The sequence below is a fragment of the Schistocerca americana genome, chromosome 8 (genome assembly GCF_021461395.2).
Source record: "Schistocerca americana isolate TAMUIC-IGC-003095 chromosome 8, iqSchAmer2.1, whole genome shotgun sequence".
NCBI lineage: Eukaryota > Metazoa > Arthropoda > Insecta > Orthoptera > Acrididae > Schistocerca > Schistocerca americana.
The window spans coordinates 22,443,623-22,457,050 of NC_060126.1; positions in this window are offsets into that span (position 1 = coordinate 22,443,623).

Consider the following 13,428-nt stretch of genomic DNA (forward strand, 5'->3'; position numbering starts at 1 on the left):
TGTTGCTTTTGTTGCATGTAATAATGCTGGGAGACCTGGTTTGGAATCCTTTGAAACTAGACGTTGTTATCGTCGTCGTCGACGATTGCTCGTATACAAAACACTTGTAAATGTGGACGGCACTCTTGGTGCTGCTGCATCTACAGGTAAGGGGAAAAATGTTCTTAGAGGAGTAGGTAAAACTGCTCAATTTTTACTTTTAAATGGGCCTACCTTGTTTTGTGGCGCGAGATTTAATTTCTCTCTAATGAAAAGTACCACTTCTTCCAGCCTTGGTAATGGTTGGATTACTGTTGCTTTTGTTGCATGTAATAATGCTGGGAGACCTGGTTTGGAATCCTTTGAAACTCGCGAGATTTTGGCTTACCGTACTATACCTGTATCTGAGATTATTATCTCTGGTGAGGGTTCTTATCTTATGCCACATGGGACGTTGTTATCGTCGTCGTCGACGATTGCTCGTATACAAAACACTTGTAAATGTGGACGGCACTCTTGGTGCTGCTGCATCTACAGGTAAGGGGAAAAATGTTCTTAGAGGAGTAGGTAAAACTGCTCAATTTTTAATTTTAAATGGGCCTACCTTGTTTTGTGGCGCGAGATTTAATTTTTCTCTAATGAAAAGTACCACTTCTTCCAGCCTTGGTAATGGTTGGATTACTGTTGCTTTTGTTGCATGTAATAATGCTGGGAGACCTGGTTTGGAATCCTTTGAAACTAGACGTTGTTATCGTCGTCGTCGACGATTGCTCGTATACAAAACACTTGTAAATGTGGACGGCACTCTTGGTGCTGCTGCATCTACAGGTAAGGGGAAAAATGTTCTTAGAGGAGTAGGTAAAACTGCTCAATTTTTACTTTTAAATGGGCCTACCTTGTTTTGTGGGGCGAGATTTAATTTTTCTCTAATGAAAAGTACCACTTCTTCCAGCCATGGTAATGGTTGGATTACTGTTGCTTTTGTTGCATGTAATAATGCTGGGAGACCTGGTTTGGAATCCTTTGAAACTAGACGTTGTTATCGTCGTCGTCGACGATTGCTCGTATACAAAACACTTGTAAATGTGGACGGCACTCTTGGTGCTGCTGCATCTACAGGTAATAGGAAAAATGTTCTTAGAGGAGTAGGTAAAACTGCTCAATTTTTACTTTTAAATGGGCCTACCTTGTTTTGTGGCGCGAGATTTAATTTTTCTCTAATGAAAAGTACCACTTCTTCCAGCCTTGGTAATGGTTGGATTACTGTTGCTTTTGTTGCATGTAATAATGCTGGGAGACCTGGTTTGGAATCCTTTGAAACTAGACGTTGTTATCGTCGTCGTCGACGATTGCTCGTATACAAAACACTTGTAAATGTGGACGGCACTCTTGGTGCTGCTGCATCTACAGGTAAGGGGAAAAATGTTCTTAGAGGAGTAGGTAAAACTGCTCAATTTTTACTTTTAAATGGGCCTACCTTGTTTTGTGGCGCGAGATTTAATTTTTCTCTAATGAAAAGTACCACTTCTTCCAGCCTTGGTAATGGTTGGATTACTGTTGCTTTTGTTGCATGTAATAATGCTGGGAGACCTGGTTTGGAATCCTTTGAAACTAGACGTTGTTATCGTCGTCGTCGACGATTGCTCGTATACAAAACACTTGTAAATGTGGACGGCACTCTTGGTGCTGCTGCATCTACAGGTAAGGGGAAAAATGTTCTTAGAGGAGTAGGTAAAACTGCTCAATTTTTACTTTTAAATGGGCCTACCTTGTTTTGTGGCGCGAGATTTAATTTTTCTCTAATGAAAAGTACCACTTCTTCCAGCCTTGGTAATGGTTGGATTACTGTTGCTTTTGTTGCATGTAATAATGCTGGGAGACCTGGTTTGGAATCCTTTGAAACTCGCGAGATATTGGCTTACCGTACTATACCTGTATCTGAGATTATTATCTCTGGTGAGGGTTCTTATCTTATGCCACATGGGACGTTGTTATCGTCGTCGTCGACGATTGCTCGTATACAAAACACTTGTAAATGTGGACGGCACTCTTGGTGCTGCTGCATCTACAGGTAAGGGGAAAAATGTTCTTAGAGGAGTAGGTAAAACTGCTCAATTTTTAATTTTAAATGGGCCTACCTTGTTTTGTGGCGCGAGATTTAATTTTTCTCTAATGAAAAGTACCACTTCTTCCAGCCTTGGTAATGGTTGGATTACTGTTGCTTTTGTTGCATGTAATAATGCTGGGAGACCTGGTTTGGAATCCTTTGAAACTAGACGTTGTTATCGTCGTCGTCGACGATTGCTCGTATACAAAACACTTGTAAATGTGGACGGCACTCTTGGTGCTGCTGCATCTACAGGTAAGGGGAAAAATGTTCTTAGAGGAGTAGGTAAAACTGCTCAATTTTTACTTTTAAATGGGCCTACCTTGTTTTGTGGCGCGAGATTTAATTTTTCTCTAATGAAAAGTACCACTTCTTCCAGCCTTGGTAATGGTTGGATTACTGTTGCTTTTGTTGCATGTAATAATGCTGGGAGACCTGGTTTGGAATCCTTTGAAACTCGCGAGATTTTGGCTTACCGTACTATACCTGTATCTGAGATTATTATCTCTGGTGAGGGTTCTTATCTTATGCCACATGGGACGTTGTTATCGTCGTCGTCGACGATTGCTCGTATACAAAACACTTGTAAATGTGGACGGCACTCTTGGTGCTGCTGCATCTACAGGTAAGGGGAAAAACGTTCTTAGAGGAGTGGGTAAAACTGCTCAATTTTTAATTTTAAATGGTCCTACCTTGTTTTGTGGCGCGAGATTTAATTTTTCTCTAATGAAAAGTACCACTTCTTCCAGCCTTGGTAATGGTTGGATTACTGTTGCTTTTGTTGCATGTAATAATGCTGGGAGACCTGGTTTGGAATCCTTTGAAACTAGACGTTGTTATCGTCGTCGTCGACGATTGCTCGTATACAAAACACTTGTAAATGTGGACGGCACTCTTGGTGCTGCTGCATCTACAGGTAAGGGGAAAAATGTTCTTAGAGGAGTAGGTAAAACTGCTCAATTTTTACTTTTAAATGGGCCTACCTTGTTTTGTGGCGCGAGATTTAATTTTTCTCTAATGAAAAGTACCACTTCTTCCAGCCTTGGTAATGGTTGGATTACTGTTGCTTTTGTTGCATGTAATAATGCTGGGAGACCTGGTTTGGAATCCTTTGAAACTAGACGTTGTTATCGTCGTCGTCGACGATTGCTCGTATACAAAACACTTGTAAATGTGGACGGCACTCTTGGTGCTGCTGCATCTACAGGTAAGGGGAAAAATGTTCTTAGAGGAGTAGGTAAAACTGCTCAATTTTTACTTTTAAATGGGCCTACCTTGTTTTGTGGCGCGAGATTTAATTTTTCTCTAATGAAAAGTACCACTTCTTCCAGCCTTGGTAATGGTTGGATTACTGTTGCTTTTGTTGCATGTAATAATGCTGGGAGACCTGGTTTGGAATCCTTTGAAACTAGACGTTGTTATCGTCGTCGTCGACGATTGCTCGTATACAAAACACTTGTAAATGTGGACGGCACTCTTGGTGCTGCTGCATCTACAGGTAAGGGGAAAAATGTTCTTAGAGGAGTAGGTAAAACTGCTCAATTTTTACTTTTAAATGGGCCTACCTTGTTTTGTGGCGCGAGATTTAATTTTTCTCTAATGAAAAGTACCACATCTTCCAGCCTTGGTAATGGTTGGATTACTGTTGCTTTTGTTGCATGTAATAATGCTGGGAGACCTGGTTTGGAATCCTTTGAAACTAGACGTTGTTATCGTCGTCGTCGACGATTGCTCGTATACAAAACACTTGTAAATGTGGACGGCACTCTTGGTGCTGCTGCATCTACAGGTAAGGGGAAAAATGTTCTTAGAGGAGTAGGTAAAACTGCTCAATTTTTACTTTTAAATGGGCCTACCTTGTTTTGTGGCGCGAGATTTAATTTTTCTCTAATGAAAAGTACCACTTCTTCCAGCCTTGGTAATGGTTGGATTACTGTTGCTTTTGTTGCATGTAATAATGCTGGGAGACCTGGTTTGGAATCCTTTGAAACTAGACGTTGTTATCGTCGTCGTCGACGACTGCTCGTATACAAAACACTTGTAAATGTGGACGGCACTCTTGGTGCTGCTGCATCTACAGGTAAGGGGAAAAATGTTCTTAGAGGAGTAGGTAAAACTGCTCAATTTTTACTTTTAAATGGGCCTACCTTGTTTTGTGGCGCGAGATTTAATTTTTCTCTAATGAAAAGTACCACTTCTTCCAGCCTTGGTAATGGTTGGATTACTGTTGCTTTTGTTGCATGTAATAATGCTGGGAGACCTGGTTTGGAATCCTTTGAAACTAGACGTTGTTATCGTCGTCGTCGACGATTGCTCGTATACAAAACACTTGTAAATGTGGACGGCACTCTTGGTGCTGCTGCATCTACAGGTAAGGGGAAAAATGTTCTTAGAGGAGTAGGTAAAACTGCTCAATTTTTACTTTTAAATGGGCCTACCTTGTTTTGTGGCGCGAGATTTAATTTTTCTCTAATGAAAAGTACCACTTCTTCCAGCCTTGGTAATGGTTGGATTACTGTTGCTTTTGTTGCATGTAATAATGCTGGGAGACCTGGTTTGGAATCCTTTGAAACTAGACGTTGTTATCGTCGTCGTCGACGATTGCTCGTATACAAAACACTTGTAAATGTGGACGGCACTCTTGGTGCTGCTGCATCTACAGGTAAGGGGAAAAATGTTCTTAGAGGAGTAGGTAAAACTGCTCAATTTTTACTTTTAAATGGGCCTACCTTGTTTTGTGGCGCGAGATTTAATTTTTCTCTAATGAAAAGTACCACTTCTTCCAGCCTTGGTAATGGTTGGATTACTGTTGCTTTTGTTGCATGTAATAATGCTGGGAGACCTGGTTTGGAATCCTTTGAAACTAGACGTTGTTATCGTCGTCGTCGACGATTGCTCGTATACAAAACACTTGTAAATGTGGACGGCACTCTTGGTGCTGCTGCATCTACAGGTAAGGGGAAAAATGTTCTTAGAGGAGTAGGTAAAACTGCTCAATTTTTACTTTTAAATGGGCCTACCTTGTTTTGTGGGGCGAGACTTAATTTTTCTCTAATGAAAAGTACCACTTCTTCCAGTTATGGTAATGGTTGGATTACTGTTGCTTTTGTTGCATGTAATAATGCTGGGAGACCTGGTTTGGAATCCTTTGAAACTAGACGTTGTTATCGTCGTCGTCGACGATTGCTCGTATACAAAACACTTGTAAATGTGGACGGCACTCTTGGTGCTGCTGCATCTACAGGTAAGGGGAAAAATGTTCTTAGAGGAGTAGGTAAAACTGCTCAATTTTTACTTTTAAATGGGCCTACCTTGTTTTGTGGCGCGAGATTTAATTTTTCTCTAATGAAAAGTACCACTTCTTGCAGCCTTGGTAATAGTTGGATTGCTGTTGCTTTTGTTGCATGTAATAATGCTGGGAGACCTGGTTTGGAATCCTTTGAAACTCGCGAGATTTTGGCTTACCATACTATACCTGTATCTGAGATTATTATCTCTGGTGAGGGTTCTTATCTTATGCCACATGGGACGTGGTTATCGTCGTCGTCGACGATTGCTCGTATACAAAACACTTGTAAATGTGGACGGCACTCTTGGTGCTGCTGCATCTACAGGTAAGGGGAAAAATATTCTTAGAGGAGTAGGTAAAACTGCTCAATTTTTACTTTTAAATGGGCCTACCTTGTTTTGTGGTTCGAGATTTAATTTTTCTCTAATGAAAAGTACCACTTCTTCCAGCCATGGTAATGGTTGGATTACTGTTGCTTTTGTTGCATGTAATAATGCTGGGAGACCTGGTTTGGAATCCTTTGAAACTAGACGTTGTTATCGTCGTCGTCGACGATTGCTCGTATACAAAACACTTGTAAATGTGGACGGCACTCTTGGTGCTGCTGCATCTACAGGTAAGGGGAAGAATGTTCTTAGAGGAGTAGGTAAAACTGCTCAATTTTTACTTTTAAATGGGCCTACCTTGTTTTGTGGGGCGAGATTTAATTTTTCTCTAATGAAAAGTACCACTTCTTCCAGCCATGGTAATGGTTGGATTACTGTTGCTTTTGTTGCATGTAATAATGCTGGGAGACCTGGTTTGGAATCCTTTGAAACTAGACGTTGTTATCGTCGTCGTCGACGATTGCTCGTATACAAAACACTTGTAAATGTGGACGGCACTCTTGGTGCTGCTGCATCTACAGGTAAGGGGAAAAATGTTCTTAGAGGAGTAGGTAAAACTGCTCAATTTTTACTTTTAAATGGGCCTACCTTGTTTTGTGGCGCGAGATTTAATTTTTCTCTAATGAAAAGTACCACTTCTTCCAGCCTTGGTAATAGTTGGATTGCTGTTGCTTTTGTTGCATGTAATAATGCTGGGAGACCTGGTTTGGAATCCTTTGAAACTCGCGAGATTTTGGCTTACCATACTATACCTGTATCTGAGATTATTATCTCTGGTGAGGGTTCTTATCTTATGCCACATGGGACGTTGTTATCGTCGTCGTCGACGATTGCTCGTATACAAAACACTTGTAAATGTGGACGGCACTCTTGGTGCTGCTGCATCTACAGGTAAGGGGAAAAATATTCTTAGAGGAGTAGGTAAAACTGCTCAATTTTTACTTTTAAATGGGCCTACCTTGTTTTGTGGCGCGAGATTTAATTTTTCTCTAATGAAAAGTACCACTTCTTCCAGCCTTGGTAATGGTTGGATTACTGTTGCTTTTGTTGCATGTAATAATGCTGGGAGACCTGGTTTGGAATCCTTTGAAACTAGACGTTGTTATCGTCGTCGTCGACGATTGCTCGTATACAAAACACTTGTAAATGTGGACGGCACCCTTGGTGCTGCTGCATCTACAGGTAAGGGGAAAAATGTTCTTAGAGGAGTAGGTAAAACTGCTCAATTTTTACTTTTAAATGGGCCTACCTTGTTTTGTGGCGCGAGATTTAATTTTTCTCTAATGAAAAGTACCACTTCTTCCAGCCTTGGTAATGGTTGGATTACTGTTGCTTTTGTTGCATGTAATAATGCTGGGAGACCTGGTTTGGAATCCTTTGAAACTCGCGAGATTCTCGGTAAATGTGGACGGCACTCTTGGTGCTGCTGCATCTACAGGTAAGGGGATAAATGTTCTTAGAGGAGTAGGTAAAACTGCTCAATTTTTACTTTTAAATGGGCCTACCTTGTTTTGTGGCGCGAGATTTAATTTTTCTCTAATGAAAAGTACCACTTCTTCCAGCCTTGGTAATGGTTGGATTACTGTTGCTTTTGTTGCATGTAATAATGCTGGGAGACCTGGTTTGGAATCCTTTGAAACTCGCGAGATTTTGGCTTACCGTACTATACCTGTATCTGAGATTATTATCTCTGGTGAGGGTTCTTATCTTATGCCACATGGGACGTTGTTATCGTCGTCGTCGACGATTGCTCGTATACAAAACACTTGTAAATGTGGACGGCACTCTTGGTGCTGCTGCATCTACAGGTAAGGGGAAAAATGTTCTTAGAGGAGTAGGTAAAACTGCTCAATTTTTACTTTTAAATGGGCCTACCTTGTTTTGTGGCGCGAGATTTAATTTTTCTCTAATGAAAAGTACCACTTCTTCCAGCCTTGGTAATGGTTGGATTACTGTTGCTTTTGTTGCATGTAATAATGCTGGGAGACCTGGTTTGGAATCCTTTGAAACTCGCGAGATTTTGGCTTACCGTACTATACCTGTCTCTGAGATTATTATCTCTGGTGAGGGTTCTTATCTTATGCCACATGGGACGTTGTTATCGTCGTCGTCGACGATTGCTCGTATACAAAACACTTGTAAATGTGGACGGCACTCTTGGTGCTGCTGCATCTACAGGTAAGGGGAAAAATGTTCTTAGAGGAGTAGGTAAAACTGCTCAATTTTTACTTTTAAATGGGCCTACCTTGTTTTGTGGCGCGAGATTTAATTTTTCTCTAATGAAAAGTACCACTTCTTCCAGCCTTGGTAATGGTTGGATTACTGTTGCTTTTGTTGCATGTAATAATGCTGGGAGACCTGGTTTGCAATCCTTTGAAACTAGACGTTGTTATCGTCGTCGTCGACGATTGCTCGTATACAAAACACTTGTAAATGTGGACGGCACTCTTGGTGCTGCTGCATCTACAGGTAAGGGGAAAAATGTTCTTAGAGGAGTAGGTAAAACTGCTCAATTTTTACTTTTAAATGGGCCTACCTTGTTTTGTGGCGCGAGATTTAATTTTTCTCTAACGAAAAGTACCACTTCTTCCAGCCTTGGTAATGGTTGGATTACTGTTGCTTTTGTTGCATGTAATAATGCTGGGAGACCTGGTTTGGAATCCTTTGAAACTCGCGAGATTTTGGCTTACCGTACTATACCTGTCTCTGAGATTATTATCTCTGGTGAGGGTTCTTATCTTATGCCACATGGGACGTTGTTATCGTCGTCGTCGACGATTGCTCGTATACAAAACACTTGTAAATGTGGACGGCACTCTTGGTGCTGCTGCATCTACAGGTAAGGGGAAAAATGTTCTTAGAGGAGTAGGTAAAACTGCTCAATTTTTACTTTTAAATGGGCCTACCTTGTTTTGTGGTGCGAGATTTAATTTTTCTCTAATGAAAAGTACCACTTCTTCCAGCCTTGGTAATGGTTGGATTACTGTTGCTTTTGTTGCATGTAATAATGCTGGGAGACCTGGTTTGGAATCCTTTGAAACTCGCGAGATTCTCGGTAAATGTGGACGGCACTCTTGGTGCTGCTGCATCTACAGGTAAGGCGATAAATGTTCTTAGAGGAGTAGGTAAAACTGCTCAATTTTTACTTTTAAATGGGCCTACCTTGTTTTGTGGCGCGAGATTTAATTTTTCTCTAATGAAAAGTACCACTTCTTCCAGCCTTGGTAATGGTTGGATTACTGTTGCTTTTGTTGCATGTAATAATGCTGGGAGACCTGGTTTGGAATCCTTTGAAACTCGCGAGATTTTGGCTTACCGTACTATACCTGTATCTGAGATTATTATCTCTGGTGAGGGTTCTTATCTTATGCCACATGGGACGTTGTTATCGTCGTCGTCGACGATTGCTCGTATACAAAACACTTGTAAATGTGGACGGCACTCTTGGTGCTGCTGCATCTACAGGTAAGGGGAAAAATGTTCTTAGAGGAGTAGGTAAAACTGCTCAATTTTTACTTTTAAATGGGCCTACCTTGTTTTGTGGCGCAGGATTAAATTTTTCTCTAATGAAAAGTACCACTTCTTCCAGCCTTGGTAATGGTTGGATTACTGTTGCTTTTGTTGCATGTAATAATGCTGGGAGACCTGGTTTGGAATCCTTTGAAACTCGCGAGATTCTCGGTAAATGTGGACGGCACTCTTGGTGCTGCTGCATCTACAGGTAAGGGGAAAAATGTTCTTAGAGGAGTAGGTAAAACTGCTCAATTTTTACTTTTAAATGGGCCTACCTTGTTTTGTGGCGCGAGATTTAATTTTTCTCTAATGAAAAGTACCACTTCTTCCAGCCTTGGTAATGGTTGGATTACTGTTGCTTTTGTTGCATGTAATAATGCTGGGAGACCTGGTTTGGAATCCTTTGAAACTCGCGAGATTCTCGGTAAATGTGGACGGCACTCTTGGTGCTGCTGCATCTACAGGTAAGGGGATAAATGTTCTTAGAGGAGTAGGTAAAACTGCTCAATTTTTACTTTTAAATGGGCCTACCTTGTTTTGTGGCGCGAGATTTAATTTTTCTCTAATGAAAAGTACCACTTCTTCCAGCCTTGGTAATGGTTGGATTACTGTTGCTTTTGTTGCATGTAATAATGCTGGGAGACCTGGTTTGGAATCCTTTGAAACTCGCGAGATTTTGGCTTACCGTACTATACCTGTATCTGAGATTATTATCTCTGGTGAGGGTTCTTATCTTATGCCACATGGGACGTTGTTATCGTCGTCGTCGACGATTGCTCGTATACAAAACACTTGTAAATGTGGACGGCACTCTTGGTGCTGCTGCATCTACAGGTAAGGGGAAAAATGTTCTTAGAGGAGTAGGTAAAACTGCTCAATTTTTACTTTTAAATGGGCCTACCTTGTTTTGTGGCGCGAGATTTAATTTTTCTCTAATGAAAAGTACCACTTCTTCCAGCCTTGGTAATGGTTGGATTACTGTTGCTTTTGTTGCATGTAATAATGCTGGGAGACCTGGTTTGGAATCCTTTGAAACTCGCGAGATTCTCGGTAAATGTGGACGGCACTCTTGGTGCTGCTGCATCTACAGGTAAGGGGAAAAATGTTCTTAGAGGAGTAGGTAAAACTGCTCAATTTTTACTTTTAAATGGGCCTACCTTGTTTTGTGGCGCGAGATTTAATTTTTCTCTAATGAAAAGTACCACTTCTTCCAGCCTTGGTAATGGTTGGATTACTGTTGCTTTTGTTGCATGTAATAATGCTGGGAGACCTGGTTTGGAATCCTTTGAAACTCGCGAGATTCTCGGTAAATGTGGACGGCACTCTTGGTGCTGCTGCATCTACAGGTAAGGGGATAAATGTTCTTAGAGGAGTAGGTAAAACTGCTCAATTTTTACTATTAAATGGGCCTACCTTGTTTTGTGGCGCGAGATTTAATTTTTCTCTAATGAAAAGTACCACTTCTTCCAGCCTTGGTAATGGTTGGATTACTGTTGCTTTTGTTGCATGTAATAATGCTGGGAGACCTGGTTTGGAATCCTTTGAAACTCGCGAGATTTTGGCTTACCGTACTATACCTGTATCTGAGATTATTATCTCTGGTGAGGGTTCTTATCTTATGCCACATTGGACGTTGTTATCGTCGTCGTCGACGATTGCTCGTATACAAAACACTTGTAAATGTGGACGGCACTCTTGGTGCTGCTGCATCTACAGGTAAGGGGAAAAATGTTCTTAGAGGAGTAGGTAAAACTGCTCAATTTTTACTTTTAAATGGGCCTACCTTGTTTTGTGGCGCGAGATTTAATTTTTCTCTAATGAAAAGTACCACTTCTTCCAGCCTTGGTAATGGTTGGATTACTGTTGCTTTTGTTGCATGTAATAATGCTGGGAGACCTGGTTTGGAATCCTTTGAAACTCGCGAGATTTTGGCTTACCGTACTATACCTGTCTCTGAGATTATTATCTCTGGTGAGGGTTCTTATCTTATGCCACATGGGACGTTGTTATCGTCGTCGTCGACGATTGCTCGTATACAAAACACTTGTAAATGTGGACGGCACTCTTGGTGCTGCTGCATCTACAGGTAAGGGGAAAAATGTTCTTAGAGGAGTAGGTAAAACTGCTCAATTTTTACTTTTAAATGGGCCTACCTTGTTTTGTGGCGCGAGATTTAATTTTTCTCTAATGAAAAGTACCACTTCTTCCAGCCTTGGTAATGGTTGGATTACTGTTGCTTTTGTTGCATGTAATAATGCTGGGAGACCTGGTTTGGAATCCTTTGAAACTAGACGTTGTTATCGTCGTCGTCGACGATTGCTCGTATACAAAACACTTGTAAATGTGGACGGCACTCTTGGTGCTGCTGCATCTACAGGTAAGGGGAAAAATGTTCTTAGAGGAGTAGGTAAAACTGCTCAATTTTTACTTTTAAATGGGCCTACCTTGTTTTGTGGCGCGAGATTTAATTTTTCTCTAATGAAAAGTACCACTTCTTCCAGCCTTGGTAATGGTTGGATTACTGTTGCTTTTGTTGCATGTAATAATGCTGGGAGACCTGGTTTGGAATCCTTTGAAACTCGCGAGATTTTGGCTTACCGTACTATACCTGTATCTGAGATTATTATCTCTGGTGAGGGTTCTTATCTTATGCCACATGGGACGTTGTTATCGTCGTCGTCGACGATTGCTCGTATACAAAACACTTGTAAATGTGGACGGCACTCTTGGTGCTGCTGCATCTACAGGTAAGGGGAAAAATGTTCTTAGAGGAGTAGGTAAAACTGCTCAATTTTTACTTTTAAATGGGCCTACCTTGTTTTGTGGCGCGAGATTTAATTTTTCTCTAATGAAAAGTACCACTTCTTCCAGCCTTGGTAATGGTTGGATTACTGTTGCTTTTGTTGCATGTAATAATGCTGGGAGACCTGGTTTGGAATCCTTTGAAACTAGACGTTGTTATCGTCGTCGTCGACGATTGCTCGTATACGAAACACTTGTAAATGTGGACGGCACTCTTGGTGCTGCTGCATCTACAGGTAAGGGGAAAAATGTTCTTAGAGGAGTAGGTAAAACTGCTCAATTTTTACTTTTAAATGGGCCTACCTTGTTTTGTGGCGCGAGATTTAATTTTTCTCTAATGAAAAGTACCACTTCTTCTAGCCTTGGTAATGGTTGGATTACTGTTGCTTTTGTTGCATGTAATAATGCTGGGAGACCTGGTTTGGAATCCTTTGAAACTCGCGAGATTTTGGCTTACCGTACTATACCTGTATCTGAGATTATTATCTCTGGTGAGGGTTCTTATCTTATGCCACATGGGACGTTGTTATCGTCGTCGTCGACGATTGCTCGTATACAAAACACTTGTAAATGTGGACGGCACTCTTGGTGCTGCTGCATCTACAGGTAAGGGGAAAAATGTTCTTAGAGGAGTAGGTAAAACTGCTCAATTTTTACTTTTAAATGGGCCTACCTTGTTTTGTGGCGCGAGATTTAATTTTTCTCTAATGAAAAGTACCACTTCTTCCAGCCTTGGTAATGGTTGGATTACTGTTGCTTTTGTTGCATGTAATAATGCTGGGAGACCTGGTTTGGAATCCTTTGAAACTAGACGTTGTTATCGTCGTCGTCGACGATTGCTCGTATACAAAACACTTGTAAATGTGGACGGCACTCTTGGTGCTGCTGCATCTACAGGTAAGGGGAAAAATGTTCTTAGAGGAGTAGGTAAAACTGCTCAATTTTTACTTTTAAATGGGCCTACCTTGTTTTGTGGCGCGAGATTTAATTTTTCTCTAATGAAAAGTACCACTTCTTCTAGCCTTGGTAATGGTTGGATTACTGTTGCTTTTGTTGCATGTAATAATGCTGGGAGACCTGGTTTGGAATCCTTTGAAACTCGCGAGATTTTGGCTTACCGTACTATACCTGTATCTGAGATTATTATCTCTGGTGAGGGTTCTTATCTTATGCCACATGGGACGTTGTTATCGTCGTCGTCGACGATTGCTCGTATACAAAACACTTGTAAATGTGGACGGCACTCTTGGTGCTGCTGCATCTACAGGTAAGGGGAAAAATGTTCTTAGAGGAGTAGGTAAAACTGCTCAATTTTTACTTTTAAATGGGCCTACCTTGTTTTGTGGCGCGAG